Source organism: Vicugna pacos, chromosome 7 (assembly GCF_048564905.1).
Source record: "Vicugna pacos chromosome 7, VicPac4, whole genome shotgun sequence".
Lineage (NCBI taxonomy): Eukaryota > Metazoa > Chordata > Mammalia > Artiodactyla > Camelidae > Vicugna > Vicugna pacos.
Genome location: NC_132993.1, coordinates 65,187,986 through 65,205,416, shown reverse-complemented (window position 1 = coordinate 65,205,416; position 17,431 = coordinate 65,187,986). Strand labels below are relative to the sequence as shown.

The window sequence follows — 17,431 nt, the reverse complement described above, 5'->3', positions numbered from 1 at the left end:
AATTCAGCTTCATATCCTTCAGTACCTAGGGCCCAAACAAAACAGCACAGAACAAAACAGAAAGTCCTCAGTGCCTGACTGTAGCAAGTTTAGGAATTCCTTTAGAGCTAATACAGGTTCCCAGAAAAGTCTGACAGGAAGAAGATAAAAAGCAAATGCAAAATAGGTAAAAGTTTTAGTCAAGACACCAGCTCTCCATTTGTTGATGGCTTCTTTTTGCAAATTCGTCTTCTATCAAAGAACATACCTGCATAAAAAGCTCTTCCATGTTTTTCCCTTTTTTCTTCCATTGGCTATCAGATGAGTGTTCACATCTTACCTCCTTTTTGTAACTTCTACACTAATATAAAAAGGGGAGAAATGTTTTTGAAATTTCACTTATGAAGAAACAGGAATCTTTGCTATTAATTTAATGTATTTGTCCCTTGGTTATTCATTGGAATTCATATTTAGCTCATAAGAACACACTTAGGTTCTTGATTTTTTCCCCTTACTGTAACAGTTTATGCATAGGTTGGTGATCTTAAATCTAATTTAGTTAAATGGAGATGCAAGAAAGTGGAAAATTTCTTGTATTTTAGTTTTGAATATTGAAAAGACATGACCTCATTTTTATCTGAATAAATCGTTCTTCAGTTGATTAGCAGAATGAATGCTTAGATGTGACTAAAACATCTTTTAAAGTAATGACATCTTATTGGTGTGTTTTGACATACAGATCTGGTCATTAAAGATTGATGAACAGAACCCTGACCTCAGACTATCCAAGTTTTCATGAAAATATTAGCTTAATAGACAACAGAAGAATTGACAAACAGAATCTAATTAAATCTTTATAAACTTATGTTTGATTATAATACTAGCTTGATCAATTAATGAGCTGATTTAAGGCACATAGTTAAATGAGAACTTTTTTGGAAATGCTGCCATGCAAACACATATACACACAGAGGTCATTTTTAAAATGTTTACTTGCTAAACAGACAAAATAATTGGCATGCGTCTGGACAGCCTTGTTAGTTAGAGCCTGTAAAAATTTATTCTTGCCATTTTTGTAATAAATAATAAAGTACTTACTGTTTAAATCATTTTATGGTCACCCTGAGAGAGTACTTATTTCTATAAAATAATCATAGCATTTTAAAAAATACTTTTTTCTTTTAATGAAAGAAGTATAGAATCAATTAGATCATAATGCAATTAGTGAAAAATATTGTAAGTTAGTATTTGTTCTATACTAAATAAAAAAAAAACCCTTGAGACCTTGAGATTATTTCTCATGATGCTTAAGAAATATTGTCACAAAAATGTAATGAAAGTTAATACATACCCTTGCAGAATGAGTATGTATTATTTATTGTTAACCTTCAAGGTAGATTCCTGTATAAATTGATAAATTTTCAAATCATGATTTTTATAGGGTAGTAAAAATGCAGCAGAAAATATCGAGAACTTTTTTTTTAATAACAAAAAAAAGTCTTTAAAAATATTAATCCCTCTGTACTCCTGCCAAAGACAGAAATCCAAAAGATACAGTAGTAAAAGGCCAGGTCAGGAAGCCAGCTCAACTCACTGTCTATAGTAGAAAGCAGGGTCTGTTCACAGAAAGAAAAATTTATGTTTAATGCAAAGAACATTATTTCTAACAAGTAACTTACCTGGAATATGGTGCCATGGGGAGTTTAGAAATAAAAGAATCAGCAGTAAAGGCTACTAATGTCCTCACAGGGACATGATTAAGTGTCTAAGCTTTCCGCTTGTTTTTGCGTTGGATTTTTTCCCCCTTTAGTTTGCAACACAAAGGTCCCATAGGAAGAAAAACTTTTCATCCACATATTACATCACTCAGTCGAGTACAGATAATTACATCTCTTCTGTGTGGGAAGAAATGCTTTTTACTGGACTTTGTAGGCCCATTCTTTGTTTACTTACATTGTTTGGGTATCAGTTATGGGAGGCTCAGCTCCCCCTTCCTTAGCAGTGCCAGCATTTTTGAGTGCAGTCCTCACAGACCCCTTCTCAAGTCTCCTTTCCCAACCCAGATGCTTCTGCTCTTACCAGCTGGATATCTGTCTTTAACTCTCACTGTGTATCGCACTCACATGTAATGAATGCCATGTTTTTGTATTTGCTGTTAAACTCTGTAAAAACAAAACAAAACCTAGAAAATATAAAGAAAGTAGCAAAACAAATAACAGTATTAGGCTGGTGCCATGCCAAGTATTTCATTTGATTTGTTTCCACAATCAGTATGATGGTTCTATGATTTAGTTACTGTTTTCATGCTCTTCTGTTTCACAGATTTTGACACAGATAAAGATGAAGTTGCTCGGTGCCCCACACCTATGAGGAATAGAGCTTTGATTTAAACTCAGGCTATCTGATCCAGAACTACATTCCTAACCACAAGGACATATCACTTCATCTATTTTTAATAACCAATTTCAAAACTTAGAACTTACTAGATACCCTTCCTCCTGGCATATTTCCATTTTGACCACTTGTTCAGCATTTACAACTATAGTTTGTAGTCTATACTGATGGATGGATGGATGGATGGATGGATAGATAGATAGGCAGATAGATAGATAGATAGATAGACAGACAGACAGACAGACAGATCAATCAATCAATCGATCATGTGACTGCTGAGTGGTACCTGGAATGGTGTTAGGTGTTTTTTAAGTTTGAACTTATTTAATCATGATTATCATTGTGTGAAGGTGACATTATTACCCTTGTTTATGGAAGTTAAGTGATGCATTGAAAACCTTGGAGTTTGCAAACAGCTGACCTGGGATTCAGACCCTTACCCTGATCTCTGTTACTCCCTAGATGGACATGGAAAGTGCCGTCACTGTGCTATTTGGACATGCAGTGAATGAAGAGGGATGCTCCTGTGTGAGCTTTTTCTGCTACTCCTAAGGAGTGCCTAATGATATTTATTTAGAAGTTTAAGGGCATTGTTTCTGTTGAATGAAGTTTCTCCTTTCTTTTCATTCTCTTGCAGTTTTTTTTCCTACTAAGAAGGGTATGCACGCCCCTGCCATCACTGCAGCTAGTACAGAATAGAGATTCGCTGACGAATGCAGCCACTAGTGAGGATACAGATTCCAGCCCAGAGCTGTAACAGAATATTTTAACAGACAGCAGCCAGGCAAGATTTTCCATGGCATAATGGGTGGAGGCAAAACATTCTATAGGAATCAGTTTTTTTAAAAATCACTCAATTGTGCTTTGGCTGTGCAAAGTGAACTTGGATTGTACGTAAAGGCTCACTGAAACAAGAAGCAGAAAGTCCAAGAGAGATGTCCTGGGAAAATAATCACCGGGAGGATCAGAGAAACAACCTAAACAGGATCATAGTTTGTCTGTTCACTACTGGTCAGAAATAACACCAGCTGTAGTAGAAGAGGAGACAGGGAATAGGAATCACATCCTCTCTAAAGTTTGTATGGCTTCTTGCTTATTATTACATAGAGTAAAATCTGTGTTATTCTCTTTACCAAATGTAAGTTCATTCATTCTCAGTAAAAACTTTGTTACCTTCTTAAACTTCAGAATTAAACAGCCCATCAGCTGCCATTCATTTTTTTAATATGGAAGAGTCATATCCAAGACCATTAATTTAGGCTCATGGTAAAATTCTATCTTAATAGGCTTATTCTGCTTAGATATGTAAGCACATCATTATTATTTCCCATCTCTAAATATACACAGCACTTTAAATCCCAATTATCTGATTATATATCCCTTTCTGTTATCATTTGCAAATTGTGAATTTATTCTGTCCCTTCAGGTGGTCAGGGGTCTCTTGAAAACAGGAATTGTATGTTATTACTATCTTGTACAGTAAATTAACACAGCAACTAATCCAAACCTTTATAATACAGCTAAATCCCTACCCATCACTAAATTTCTTCCAGGATAATTTAGAAAAGTTTTAAAAAATTACTTTAGGTATGAATTCTTTTATCTTTTGCTTTTTCTTCCCTTTTATCTAAAATATCTGTCCAGTGTCAGAAAAGAAGGTAGCTTCCTCCTTTCTAAAGCCAGTTTTAATACTGGCCAAGTTTGATGCTCAATCCACTGTAACTATCTCTAACTAACAACTATGGACTAAAAAAGCTCTTAATTTTTTTTTAAGCTTAGGGGAATAAAGGGAAGAGGAAGTCCTTTACTGAGAGTGATTCTGTCTGTCTCTTTGTGTAGGAGATGGTTTGAAACTGAAAATTTTCTGTTTCTGGCATTCCAAGGGTCAGAACACACTTTCTAAATATGTTGTTAAATAGATTTTGATTGTGTGGTTTGAGAAAGGAAAGAGAATATCTTTATCTGTATACCTATGTCTATATCAGCTTATGGACTGTGGATACTCACTTACACATTTCAAGTTTCAGAGACACAAAAATCTAGTCCTTTAGATCAATCTCCTCTTCCAAATAAGGAAATAGACCTTATCAAATTAGTGGCTCTGCTATTGGTCTCAAAGATTGGAGTCACGGACTTGAATTCACCCAAATCTGCTACTCATTCTACATGAATCTGGGCAAACCAACAAATTTTGGGATTAAATTTCTTTATCTGGAAAAAAAATTTCTGAGGTCCCTTCCAATTGCATGCCTATGTGATGATTCTAAGTTTTCTATTACCCTTTTTTATAGTGGACCCACAACTTCTGTACTGTTGCTGCTGGATCTGTTTTTAGAGTCTCTATGTACTGTGCACACATACACAATAGATTGGGGCACAGCTATGTGGTTTGTTGAGTTGGTGCTGGCGTTAACAATCAGTATGGCTCCTCCACCTGCTCAAGCAGCTGTGAAAATGTATTTCAGCTCTTCACCTTAGTCTGGGTGGGCTGCACTATCGATATTACCATTATGACACGTATTAACTTTGGCCCCAGTTTCCAGCTAATCAGGCTTTCTGACTTTAGTTGACAAGTATTTTTGATTTGTTTAAAAAAAAAACAAGAGTGTATCCATAAAACTGGTATACAAACTTTGTTTTTGAGAAATTTTTTTTTTAATGGAGGTACTGGGGATTAAACCCAGGACCTCTTGCATGCTAAGTGTGTGCTCTACCCCTGAGCTAGTTCCCTCCCTCTGTTTTTGAGGAATTTTTCAAGTCAATGACACAAGTTTTACAAATTTCTATGAGAATAATAATTAATAGACAAGATGTGTGACACATATTTCTTCCAAAATATGACAACAGAGCCAGGCTTTTGTATACCATTTCATGATTTTGAAATGAACATAATCTAGTTTATAGCATTTCTTTTAGCCCATGTGAATGCCTTCCTCTCAAAGAAAACTTGCGTTTTAATATATTTTCCCTTACTTTGACACATTTTCCCAGCTTGAAGTTAATATTTCAAGATTTGAGACACAGAGTGTCTGTATAGCGTATTTCTTTCACATAGCTGGTTTTCTCTAAGTTTGAAAGTAAATTAGCTATTAGAATTTCAATAGATAGAAGCCTGGAGCAGCCAGTTTCAAATAATCAGGTACCTTTGTGAGCACAACCACTTTTGAAACATCTCTGGTTATAGAGCAAGTAAACCAAATGTCACAGACTTTTCATCAGAAATGATAGCAACTGTTCAGAAAAGCAGAGAGAAAACCCTTCAAGGTTTGGCATTTATCTGGTTTTCGTGTCCTTTGCATGTCCTTTTTTTAAAGGAAAGGCTTTGGCTTTATACTGTTTTAGCATATCACTTAAGGAGTTTCCAGGCCTGTTTCAGAGCATGTAGAACATAAACACGGCTTTTTAGAACTGTTCAGATTAATTCCAGAAAAACCCGAGAAGGCCTAAGGATGGGAACTTGCTTGACAATCACCTGAATCTTTTTGAAGGGAACATATTTGCAGTTAATTCCCAAGCCAAAAGGAAACAGTGTCTAGGTCAGCATCTTTTAATGGCCATTTCTCTCCTAGATCACTGTTACAAGCGTTGAATTTTTTAAAAATGGTTTGTAATTGAGCAGGTGTCACTAGCAGCTTTCCAGAAAACTTAGTTTCCTGACATTTTTCATTGATTCCTTCTATATTAGAAAATGAAATGTCAGACACTAATAATTGCATTTTTACAATAAGTAGTTACATCAGGAGTAAATGGCTAAATGAAAGTACTTCCTGTCTAATTCACAATAGATGTATTCATTTAAATATATTCAATTTACATGAATGCAGTATGTCTGTATTCATTACAGTTATACATATCCGTGGGCTGAAATTGATGGGTTGGTAATTACTGCCTTTATAAGTGGGACACTATTGTCAGTCTGGAGGGAAAAAAATTTTTTTTTCTCGTTATATTTTACACACCTACACAGTGGGCACATTCCAAAATCTTTCTTTCGAATATAGAAATTTTACTCTTGAATTTCCAGATCTAAAGATTGTGAACACTGTCTGTCAGTGGTCCTCCTTTTCTCAAGGGTTGCTGTGGGTTGCTTTCTCTCATGGAAAGTGACAGAGAGGAACTGGGAATCTCAAGATCTCTCTGTGCTAAGGAGCTCTCTTTGTCATCTGGTATACCTGGAGCCCAACCATGTGTATTACATAACATAGATTAGATTATTTTTATACTATGCGTTGCTTTTCTTTGAGTTCAGTGAAGGTAGGACTATTAAAATGTGATTTCATTGTATGCTTTCATTTTCTAAATGCTAGACTTTTTAAACAGCAGTTTTAGGTTCAGAGGAGAATTGACCACGAGGTACAGAAAGATCTCGTATACTCCCCCTACTTTTGTACATAGTTTTCCTTCTTATTAACATTTTATATTAGTGAGGTGGGTGAATGTGTTACAACTGATGACCTGCTATTGATATGTTATTAGCTGAAAGTCTATAGTTTACATTAGGGTTCAGTCTTTGAGTTATACAGTTATATGGGTTTTGACACCGCCATATTTATTTCAGACTTTCCAATTCTCTCCCCTTTAGCATGATAAATCAACAAGCAGAAAGTCAGAAAAGAAATTAAGTGTATTCACACCTTCACTCACTACATTTATTCATTTATGAATTCATTAATGGATGTTTGCTGAATGTGAACTCTAGGCCAAGGACTGCTATTTAATGGATTCAGTCTCTTGCCTGGCCCTACGTAAATTTACATCTATTTTCCTGTACCCTTTTCTTTCTCTCCCACCTAGAAATATTGCCCGGTTTTACTGGTGAGAGCTGGGATGTTCTCTGTTAGAGACTGATAGTCTTTGCATCTTGATGGGACTCAGACTCTGTGGTGTCCCACAAGTCTTATTGGTTTATGTGTGTTTTACTGTTTCATCAATTGTTAAAAAATATTCTGAAAACCTATCCATAACCCTTATAAACTTGTGCAATGCAGCATCTGTATCCATCAATAAGCAATATGGAAATTATACCTGCCCCCTTTTTTCCTTTATGGCAGACATACATTGTTAAGTAATAAAGCAATAGCTAGTGTTATGACTATTTTAAGGTGCACCTGGGACTGCGTTATATACTTAAGTGCTTTTGGGGTAGAGGAACTGTGTATTAATTTATGTGGAGGAAGATGAAGTTGGAGGGGTAGAATGCTGATGAACAGTGGTTCTGAAAGAAATGCATGTATTTTTCAAAAATAATCTCTGTTCAAATGTAGCCAATTAGAAATCTTCTCCAAAATAAGCAGTTATACAGGCAGACTTTGCATATTGAATTGTTGCTTCATGCACAGAAATGCAGTCATCACTTGGCATCTTGCCAGCAAGTCAGAAATTCGTCATTCTTTCCAAATTAGAAATGGTGCTGAGCCTGCCACCCAGAGACAAGTTCACATATTTATGTGGTTGCATTCATCTGCCCATCTGGGCAACGTGAATGTATCACTCATGAGAGGGGAAAAAGCTCTTTTTGAAATCCAGGAAGTGGCTGACGTCATACCTACCAGGCATTGAGGTAAAAGCTAACTTTGGTTGTGTCCATTCAAGCCTGGGAAACCAATACTTGATTCTCAGTACATTGTACGGAGAACTATTGATTATGATAAGACGGGAATAGAATTGGAAATCAGTAATCTGTAGTTCTGATTGTGAATCTGTGTACAGCTGCCACCCTGCATTACTTTGGGGTAATTTGTCAATAAGCTTCTTAGAACTCAGAATCTACATTTAAAAAAAAAGATTGTACCAAAATTTCAATGTTTACAATCATACCCCTCTACTTATTCTGCCATTTCAACAGTTTTAATTCCCTGTGATATGCTTTAACATTGCCATGGTAGGTTATGCTGTTACATAGTGGGAAAGGCATTCTCTGCTTTTTATTTATTAATTTCACTTATTCACTTATTCAACAAATACTGCAGGGTAGCAGGAGATTCCCAGCCAGACTAGCTGGTGGGCGTTGAGGGGATAGAAGCCAGCCAGACAAGGCAGATCCAGGAGGCGCGGGGAATGCAGAGGGCAGGCACAGGCACAGGCGCAGTGCCACCAACATGTTCTCCTGAAACCACCAGAGTCAGGTCACCATGGCCAGGGGCTCCACCCCGGAGATAGAGTTCAAACGTGGCCACTTCCGACTCAGCCTCTTCAGCGACCCGCCCGAGGACACAGAGTTGCAGAGGAAGCTAGACCATGAGATCCAGATGAGGGAAGGGGCCTGCAAGCTGCTGGTGGCCTGCTCCCAGTGATAGCAGGCTCTGGAGGCCACCAAGAGCCTGCTGGTGTGCAACAGCTGCATCCTGAGCTACATGGGGAAGCTGCAGCGGCACAAGGAGGTGCAGGTGCTGGGGAAGACAGGCCAGCAGCTTTCTGACAGTGGGCCACCCGCTGAGCACTACCCCTGCCCCGGCTGGGTCTGCATCTCTGACCTCCGGATTCCACTCACGTGGAAGGACACAGAGTATTTCAAGAACAAAGGCGACCTGCACTGCTGGGCTGTGTTCTTACTGCTGCAGCTATGGGAGCACATTCAGGACCTGGAGATGATCCTGGTGGACAGGACCCTCACAGACATCTCCTTTCAGAACGTGCTTTTTGCCGAGGCAGGGCCAGACTTTGAACTGCGGCAGGAGCTGTATGGGCCCTGTGTGGAAGAGGAGGGGGCCCTGGCTGGAGCCCCGAAGAGGCTTGCCACAGCTCCCTGGGCCATTCCTCAGGGAGGTGTGTTCGGGCATCACTGGAGAATGCTGAGGGCTCAGAGAGTGGTCCATCCTGCTCCCCACACCGACTGTGCGAGGTCCTCGTTACCCCCTCTTGGCTCATACCACCCTCACCCTGGCAGCAGTGCAAGATGCATTCCGCTCTCATGACCTCACCCCACCTGGCTGCCCCTTTATGGTAGCGTGTGTTGCCGCCTGGTGGCTCAGCCTCTCTGCATGTTTCAGCCTACTTGCAAGTGGTCCCCTCAGAGTGCAGAGGCAGGAGAAGCAGGCCCGAGACCCTAGAGTGACCTGATCCAAGGCAGAAAAGGCGACATCACCTAAAGTTCCAGTGCTGCAGGGGGACACTGTGCCTGGACAGCTCACTGAGGCAGAGGTGGCAGAGCTGAGGGCTTGCGAGGAGGGTGAGCAGGTAGTCAGCAACATCATGGACAAGCTAAAGGACCGAGTCATGGATGCCGCATACAAATCCTACCTGGAATGGCAATGCATACCAAATACAGTCGAATGGGAACTGGAGACCGTGCTGCAGATGGTCCAGATGGGCTTCATGCCCCAGGATGAGGGAGAAACCCACCTGGCAGAAGACCCCACGTGGGCCAAGGATGAGGAACCCTCACCTTGCCCAACTGACTCCTGGGCTCAGGGAGCCATGCCCGTGCTGCACGTGCCTGCCTCGGTGGGACTGCAGGAGATCCAAGGCAAATGTATTTCCCCAGGACGAAGGGAGCATGGACCAGATCCCTTTAGGAAGATCTTGGATGGATACAGACTCTGAGGAGCGGATGGAATCTTGGGAGCGTTCTCAGGAGCTTAGAGTCACCCTGAAAACCCCACTCACCCCAAAGCAGTTTCAGGAGACAGAGCCTCGCGGTCCTTTAGAGGAACTAGACAGCCAGGCAAGGGGCCACCTCGATCCGACCCTTGAACTCGAGTACCAAACCGGCAGTGGAGGTGGTGCTTGCCACCAGTCCTCACTCTTCTCTGGAGTTGTCTCTGGGAGCCAGCCCCCGGGCCTCAGTCGGGAGGGCACAGCCCCTCAGCTCCCAGTTCTCCCTCAGATCTCTGCTATTACACACCCAAGCCTCATGTGGCTGGAGACCGGCCAGAGACCAAGAATGAGGATGTGCGCCGCATCACCCCGGGCGTGTCCGTGTCGGGCCGCTCTGCCGACCGCACCACGGCGCTCAGCCGCTAGCCGGTTTCCTGCCGCAGCAGCCCAAGCACACGGACCCCGCGGCTCGGTGCACCGCCATGCAGAATGGGCCGCAAGCACACGATGGTGCGCCTGGACACTGCGCGTCTGCCGCACCGCTGGGTGCGCTAGCTTGCGGAGGTTCTGGTTCAACACTCCCCTGTGCACCCCCTGGAGGCCTACCGCAGGCGCGGGCAGTAGGGTGGCGAGAAGACAGAGGCTCCGGCCGGATCGGCAGCCCCACTCAGCCCTACAGGAGGCATCTCCAGAGTCCAGTGCATGCCGATAGACTATGACGGAGCCGTCAGACTCGTGCATCTGGAAGACAGGGGTGAGGATGGGGTCACAACTCAGCTGACCTTTGCTGAGCTCTGTGCTAACTACTCCGCATATACCCCTGTTGGCCTTAGCCCATTTAATCCTCAGAACCACCCTGGGACGTAGGCACTACTTGTATCCCCATTTTACAGAGGAGGACACTGAGACTCTGAGAAGTCAAATTACCCAAGGACATGAAGCTAGTAAAGGGGCAGACATTGGAGATGGCACTTGAGAACTGAAAAACAAGGAAGGAGAAAACATGAGGAACAAAGAAGAGGGGGCTAATTACGTGAAAAGTTTGGAAATGTTTAGAGGTAAAGGGGAAAGGTCTAGGGTCCTTGGGGAGGAGTTGAGAAGACTCTAGTTGGGGAGGGCAGGAAGATCCTCTTCTTACCTATATTCCTCGATGTAGGTGGGTACCAGCAATACTCGGAAAGGGCGGACACACCAGTGGACCTGGAGGGCGGTGAGTCAGAGTAGGGAGAAGTGGTCAGCGCAGGGGACACGAGGACTCAGAAGTGTGGAAATTCAGGCGGTTAGACAAGGCCTCTTCCCCGGGGTTTGGAGAGGAAGGGCTGGTTTCAGCAGCACCACTCCCAACTCTGTGGCTCACCTGGGTGATAAGTGGGGAGCTCACTCCAGCGCCCTTCTCAGCATGCAGCTCGCGCTGGGTCAAGGGCACACCCTCAGGAGCAGCACTGAGAAGCTGGGCGTTGGGTCCATGGACTACGCCAAAAGGTATGAGGTTGCGGACGGCCTCTGCAGCACACTGAGGCTGTTGCACAGGGCAGCCCTCAAGCCTCAAAGGAGAATGGAGCGCTCCCTGCAGAACATCCTAGGGGAGAGACGTCCGAATCACGAGGCTCACGGGAAACAGTCAACAGCGGAGATTCCTGTGGGGGTTGGGGGTGCTGTTATGAGGCGCTGGGAGAGACCCCTGAGTCTGGATCATGATGGGATGGGGGTTACGTGGTGCGGGGAGGGTATCGTGGAGCAGGCAAGGGGAACCCCAGGGCTGAGTCACAAGGCGATGCGGGGAATCCCGGAGGAGGAACGGCGATGGCACAGGCCCCAGTGGCCCAAAGAGCCCAAGCCGAAGTGAGATGAAGCAAGGTAGCCCCCAGGCCCTATCTCCCTATGCTAGGCTCCCCGAAAACCCGGGGCCAGGTAAGAGTTAATACTAGCCGCCCCAAATCGGCTTACCTGCTTCTGGAAGCTGTCTCTGAATCCGCCGCCACCGTACAGACGACGCACGCACGCACGGCTGTTGGGTGGGCGACCGTTAGATGGGGCACCATTAGGGGTACCGTTAGACCGGGGCGGTCCTTAGACTGGGGCAGCCCCGGTGGGACTAGGAAGCCCTGGAGCTGCGAGGTCTGAGCTATGGCTGTGGCGATGGCAGACAAAGGCTCCGTGAGCTTACGCTCAGCGGAGGGTGCGCTAGAGCGGGGATAGACCGTTCAGATCCGGGTCCGGATCCGTGGGCCAGCTCGGAGGCACCCGGCGCCCGCCCACCGCGGGAGCGCTCAAGATGGACAGGGAAGCCGCGTCTGTGCGCTAGGGCGGAGAACTCCACCTGCACCGCGCCCACGCGGACGCACTCTCACACTCTGAAGCTGGGGGAAAGGGTTTCAGTGGGTGGTGCAGAGCCCAAGAACAAGAAGTGACTTTGGGAACGGCTAATGCGTGTAGTAAGTCTCTTACATTGAGTTACCCACTTAAATGGAAAAACCAGAATTGGTTCAGGCCCTGGGGAGAGGTGCTGCTAGATAAATGAGCCATTTTGAGAATTTCAGGAGGAAGAAATGGACTAAACAACAATGCTGAGGCTATGCTTGAAAGTCAAATTGCTTAAAAGTCAAAACAGTTTAAAATAAGAAACAGATTTGAAGAGCATTTGTGCAACAGTATTTCTGGCCCCTCTGGTCAGGCCACTTCTAGGCACAGTCGGTATCACGGGTGTCATATTAGAGGGTAGGAGGGGAAGTCTAACCGACTCTCCTCTCCCAGACCTACCTGCTCTGATATGGCCAAGCCTGAACTGAGATGTGGGCCATTCCCTGGGCTTGCCACCAGAGCTGTTCTCACTAGCACAGAGGGGAAGTGAGGCTGAAGGAATTTTGAGTTCAGTGTGAGGTTTAGGAAACACAAGTTGAAAGAGAATGAATTTAAGGGAACATCATGTGTGAGGCAATAAAGTTAGGGATGGGGAGGCAAAGATTTGGGAAGATTTTGTTGGGAGGTGAATTTTGGAAGGAATCAAGTTCAGGGAAACTGTTGTGGGGAAGTGAGGAGGCGCCTAAGAATCTGCTAGTAAATTCTTGTGTCGTTAATGGATTTTGGGGGAACTAGGTTTTTTGGGTTTTTTTTTTTTTCCTTCTCAGTGGATTTTTCTTGATTATAAAGGGATACAAAATCATTGTAGTATAAAATGGAGGAGTGTAGGAAAGAAACATATCCACCATTACAGTTATTTTTTTCCCACTTACAATTTTGGCCTTTTCCTTTTCTTCAACACCTGTTGATTTACATATCTGAGATCATACCTGATGTAATTTTGTATCCTGTTTCTTTCATTTAACATATCATAAGTATTTTCCTATGCTATTGTAAATTCTTCCTTAAGATTACCTTCAATCATAGGATAATACTCCATCACATAGCTCGCACACAATTAGCCATCTGTTCTCTTTTTGTTAGACCTATGATTTCAATATTCTGCAGTTATAAATGACATTACAGGAAATATTTTAGATAATATATTTTTATTTTCATTTCAAAAAAAACCCCAAATATTGTGTTTCTCCTAAGTAACAAGTAACATGCTAGATGCTATAGAATGCAGACTGTCCATTTTATAAAGGAAGCCAGTCACATCTTTAGGGAAGTAAATATGCTCTCTTGTGTGTGTGTAATTTCTAAACAGTCCAAAGGGTAAATCAATGTGACTTAATTCAACACCCACTTTGGTAAGAGTTTTTATCATGAATGGATATTGAACTTTATCAGATTCTTTTTCTGCATCTATTGAGGTGATCATGTGACTTTTGTCCTCTCTTTTGTTGATGTGGTGTACCAGAAGCTAGAAAGAGAAAGAAAAATTCCCATATATATCACTTACATGTAGAATTTTCAAAATAACACAGATGAGCTAATTTAAAAACCAGCACCAGACTCACACACACAGAAAACAAACTTATGGTTACTAGGAGGGAAAGTGGGTAGGGAGGGATAAAATGGGAGTTTGGGATTTGCAGATACTAACTACTATATATAAAATAGATAAACAACAAGGTCCTACTGTATAGCACAGGGAATAGAATTCAATATCTTATAATAACCTATAATGAAGAAGAATAGGAAAAGGGATATATAAATATATGTATAACTGAATCACTATGATATATACCAGAAACTAACAAATTGAAACTGACATGTCAATTACAAATTAAAAAAAATAAAATAAGCAAAAGATAAAATGCCTGAAAATCCTAATATTTAAACCAAATTTGAATTTTCTAGCAGGGATTATGTTTCATATGAGATTGTGGGTTGAAGATGATAAGGACTCCCATCACTTGCTCGAAATTCTCATCAGAAAATCAGAGTTGCTTTGTAGACTACATAGGAGAATGGTATTTTAAAATAGTTTTCTAGTGTCACATGCATACAAGGATACACACACACACAACACAGACATACACACACAAAATATCCAAACATCAAATCCCTACTTTTAGCATATACTGTACTAAGCGCTTTCATAAAAATGATCTCATTTTATACTCATAACAATCCTGCAACCTGTTCATTATTCCCCTTAATTTATATTGAGACAGCTGACAACTTAAAGAATTTAAACTGCTGTACAAAAGGGGCTGAGATTCAAGTTAGTCTTCAAAAACTAAATTTTCCCTATCACAAAAATAAATACAGGAATAAAACCATCTAAAGCAAATTTCCCATTACCCAGTCTAGTACAGGGATGCAGGAAGACAGTGGGGACCAAAACAGGTTTTTCTTTTTTTGAATCAGTGACAACCACTTGATCAGAGGAGGAGGAAAATGCACTCTCTTTGAAGCAGGATTTTATTTGGGGGCCAATATCACAGAACAGGTTAGAGAATATTAGAATTCTTAAAGCAGTCTCTTACACGTAACAGTGAAAGGTCAAATGTGAACTTTCCAATGAAGAATATGAATTCAATCCTCAAAGCTCTGAGCTGGTATTACCGTCAGGGAGATACGAAGAACAGCAATTGATTTCTTCTCTTCTTCAATCATCAGGGCACGTATTCAGAACCAGTAGAAACAGGACTACCACCTTGTATTTTCCTACTGCCTATCTCTCAGCTTCAAGAGGTTTATAGATTTTTAAAATTATAATTAGTCCTCTTACTCTCTCTGGGAGCTAGAGGCTTTGTATCATTCCAAATCTACAAAAAATTTAGCTAAGACAGCTCAGAATCACATGGCATCTGAATAAAGGCTAAGTAATTAGGGCAGCCATGAGAATGGTGATTAATAGCTCTGAAGTAAGGCAGATCTGAGTCTGAATCTAGTCTCTGCTCTTCAGCGTTGAGTGAGTTTCTAAATGTGTTTGTGCCTTGCCTCCCATGTCTTTATATGGGGTAATAAGAGATGCTACTTCATAACATTGTCATGAGGATCAAGGGAGTTAACAAGCGTGAAATGCTTGGCAGATTTCTGTTTTACACTGAGAGCACAATGGGCGTTAGTGGGTAAGCATCCTCACAGCAATAATTTGGTAGCAAACATCCATATTTCTAATTAAATGCATTACTCTAGTCAGAATACTTGCCACTTAACAGACACACCTGTTATATGCCTGGATACAAAATTATTGGTGTGAAAGAGTACATTTTCTCTCCTTGCACCCAAAATATTAATTATGAAAAGCAATTAATTACTACGGAATTCTTACTGAGCTGCAACATAAAATGCCCATTGGCAATGCCTAATGTTTTAGAAATGACTCATTATGATAACTGCCAAATTTAATTTATAATTCATTTTCAACCTTTTAATGAACCATTGAGAATGATTAGCAAGCAGTTTTCTTTTATTTCATAAATGTTATTTTTTCCTGTCAAGTACACTTCCAAAGCCTCCTCTTCTAGGCATACTGTGAGAAGGGAAATTTGTGTAACTAGCAAATGAATGACAGAGTTATATGTCAACTTTTATATGTCTAATGCATTATTATGCATTTTATTCATTTTTTTTTACTTTTTAAAATTTACTAATACTGAGAATAAGTGGCTGTTTTTACTCTTTTCATGTTTACTCCATGTCTGTGAATATATTTAAAGATTGTGTAATTATTTCAGAGAATAAATGTCATCTTAATTTGCCTTCAAGGTTATTTGGCCAGTAAAAGTATCCTGCCATTCAACAAAAGGGCAAAAAATTCTGGGAGCTTACAGTGTATGCGGTGCTATATGTGAAAGAGAGAGAAAAAAACAAATAAACCTGTCTTTATTCAGTTATTCTTAACTAGTATGAGCTCGCTAAACTCTATAACAACTAATAATTATTACTGTGTCACAACTGACAGAGTTTGCCTCTTTATGTGTAATCCTGCCATGCTAGACTGTGGAAACTCTGAGGTAAAGACCTAATAAGAAATTGATGATTACAAGTTGCTTAATAAGAGATAATCTTGACTGAAGAAATGCTTACTGGTTAGTGGATGGACTTATGGTTAGATGAATGGATGAATGGTTGGGCAGCATGAGACAATGGAAAGTGTGCCCCTCCTGTACCATTACATAATTTTATTCAAATCACAAAATTACTAAACATCAGTTGCCTCTTCTGCTAAATGGTAATATTAGACTAGATGATATCCCTCCTATTAGTCTAAGACCCTCCAGCCTTCTGGCGCATCCAGCTGGACCAGCTCAGCTCCATCTGTATAGTTAGTCCAGTTTCACATGAGAGCAGGTCTACCTTATACTGAGTAATATCATGGACCACTAGGTTATGGTTCTTTTACCAAAAGTCAGCTCCAGCTCTAATCTCAGTTTCAGATTTTGTCAAAGATTCTTAAGGAATTCTTTTTTTCTTGTCCTTTATAATTCCTCTGTCCCTACCCAACTCTTGTCTTGCAGTCTCCTCTGCCCGAGATTTCTACCCTCAGGTCTCAGCTTCCCCATTTGTACTCCATAGGTACCTGCTATTGAGTTTGTATGTTTACTTCTGGCTTTGGGGGACACACTGGATTGGAATCTCTGTATGTTTTGCTAATAGCATTTATACTCCACCTGTGCATTCTTCCTCTCTTAAGGGGACAAGGATTTGCCCTTATTAGTGCATATCATTATGGGGTAATTTAATCTGATGACTGTCAAATGTGAACATGTATAAGAAACTGTATGTGACTCAAATGTTGGTAGAACTCTTTTATAATTATAACATTTTTCATTGAGAGTCATACAGTATCATAATTAAAAATGTTTTAGAAATAAAAGATTCTTTGATGTAGATACCAGGAGTAACTCAAGAAGCTCCACTCCTGGCCATTGAGCTATTGTCCTAAAATCCTCTACATCGTCTGAAATAATATGAAAATACATTTGAAACCATAGATTCACCCTGAATTCTCAGTTGTCATCCATGCCAGCTAATGAAACAGGCATTTTTGAGCCTGGAGGTTCAAAAAATAATAAAGGAAGAGCAACTATGTATAAACCAAAGTAGTCCTTTGTTCCATTTCAGTCCCTCTAATGATACTAAGAAAAGGCATTACAAATTC

The 17,431-nt window shown here is 41.2% G+C and overlaps 1 protein-coding gene and 2 pseudogenes across 10 annotated transcripts in view; all 3 read left to right on the top strand.

The window, feature by feature from the left end:
* ZNF804B (zinc finger protein 804B) overlaps positions 1 to 17,431 on the top strand; it is a 775,441-nt gene that overhangs the window by 672,633 nt on the left and 85,377 nt on the right. The window lies entirely within an intron of this gene.
* LOC102535184 (rhotekin pseudogene) lies at positions 8,472 to 9,395 on the top strand (annotated as a pseudogene).
* LOC116281301 (uncharacterized protein C2orf81 homolog) lies at positions 9,397 to 10,335 on the top strand (annotated as a pseudogene).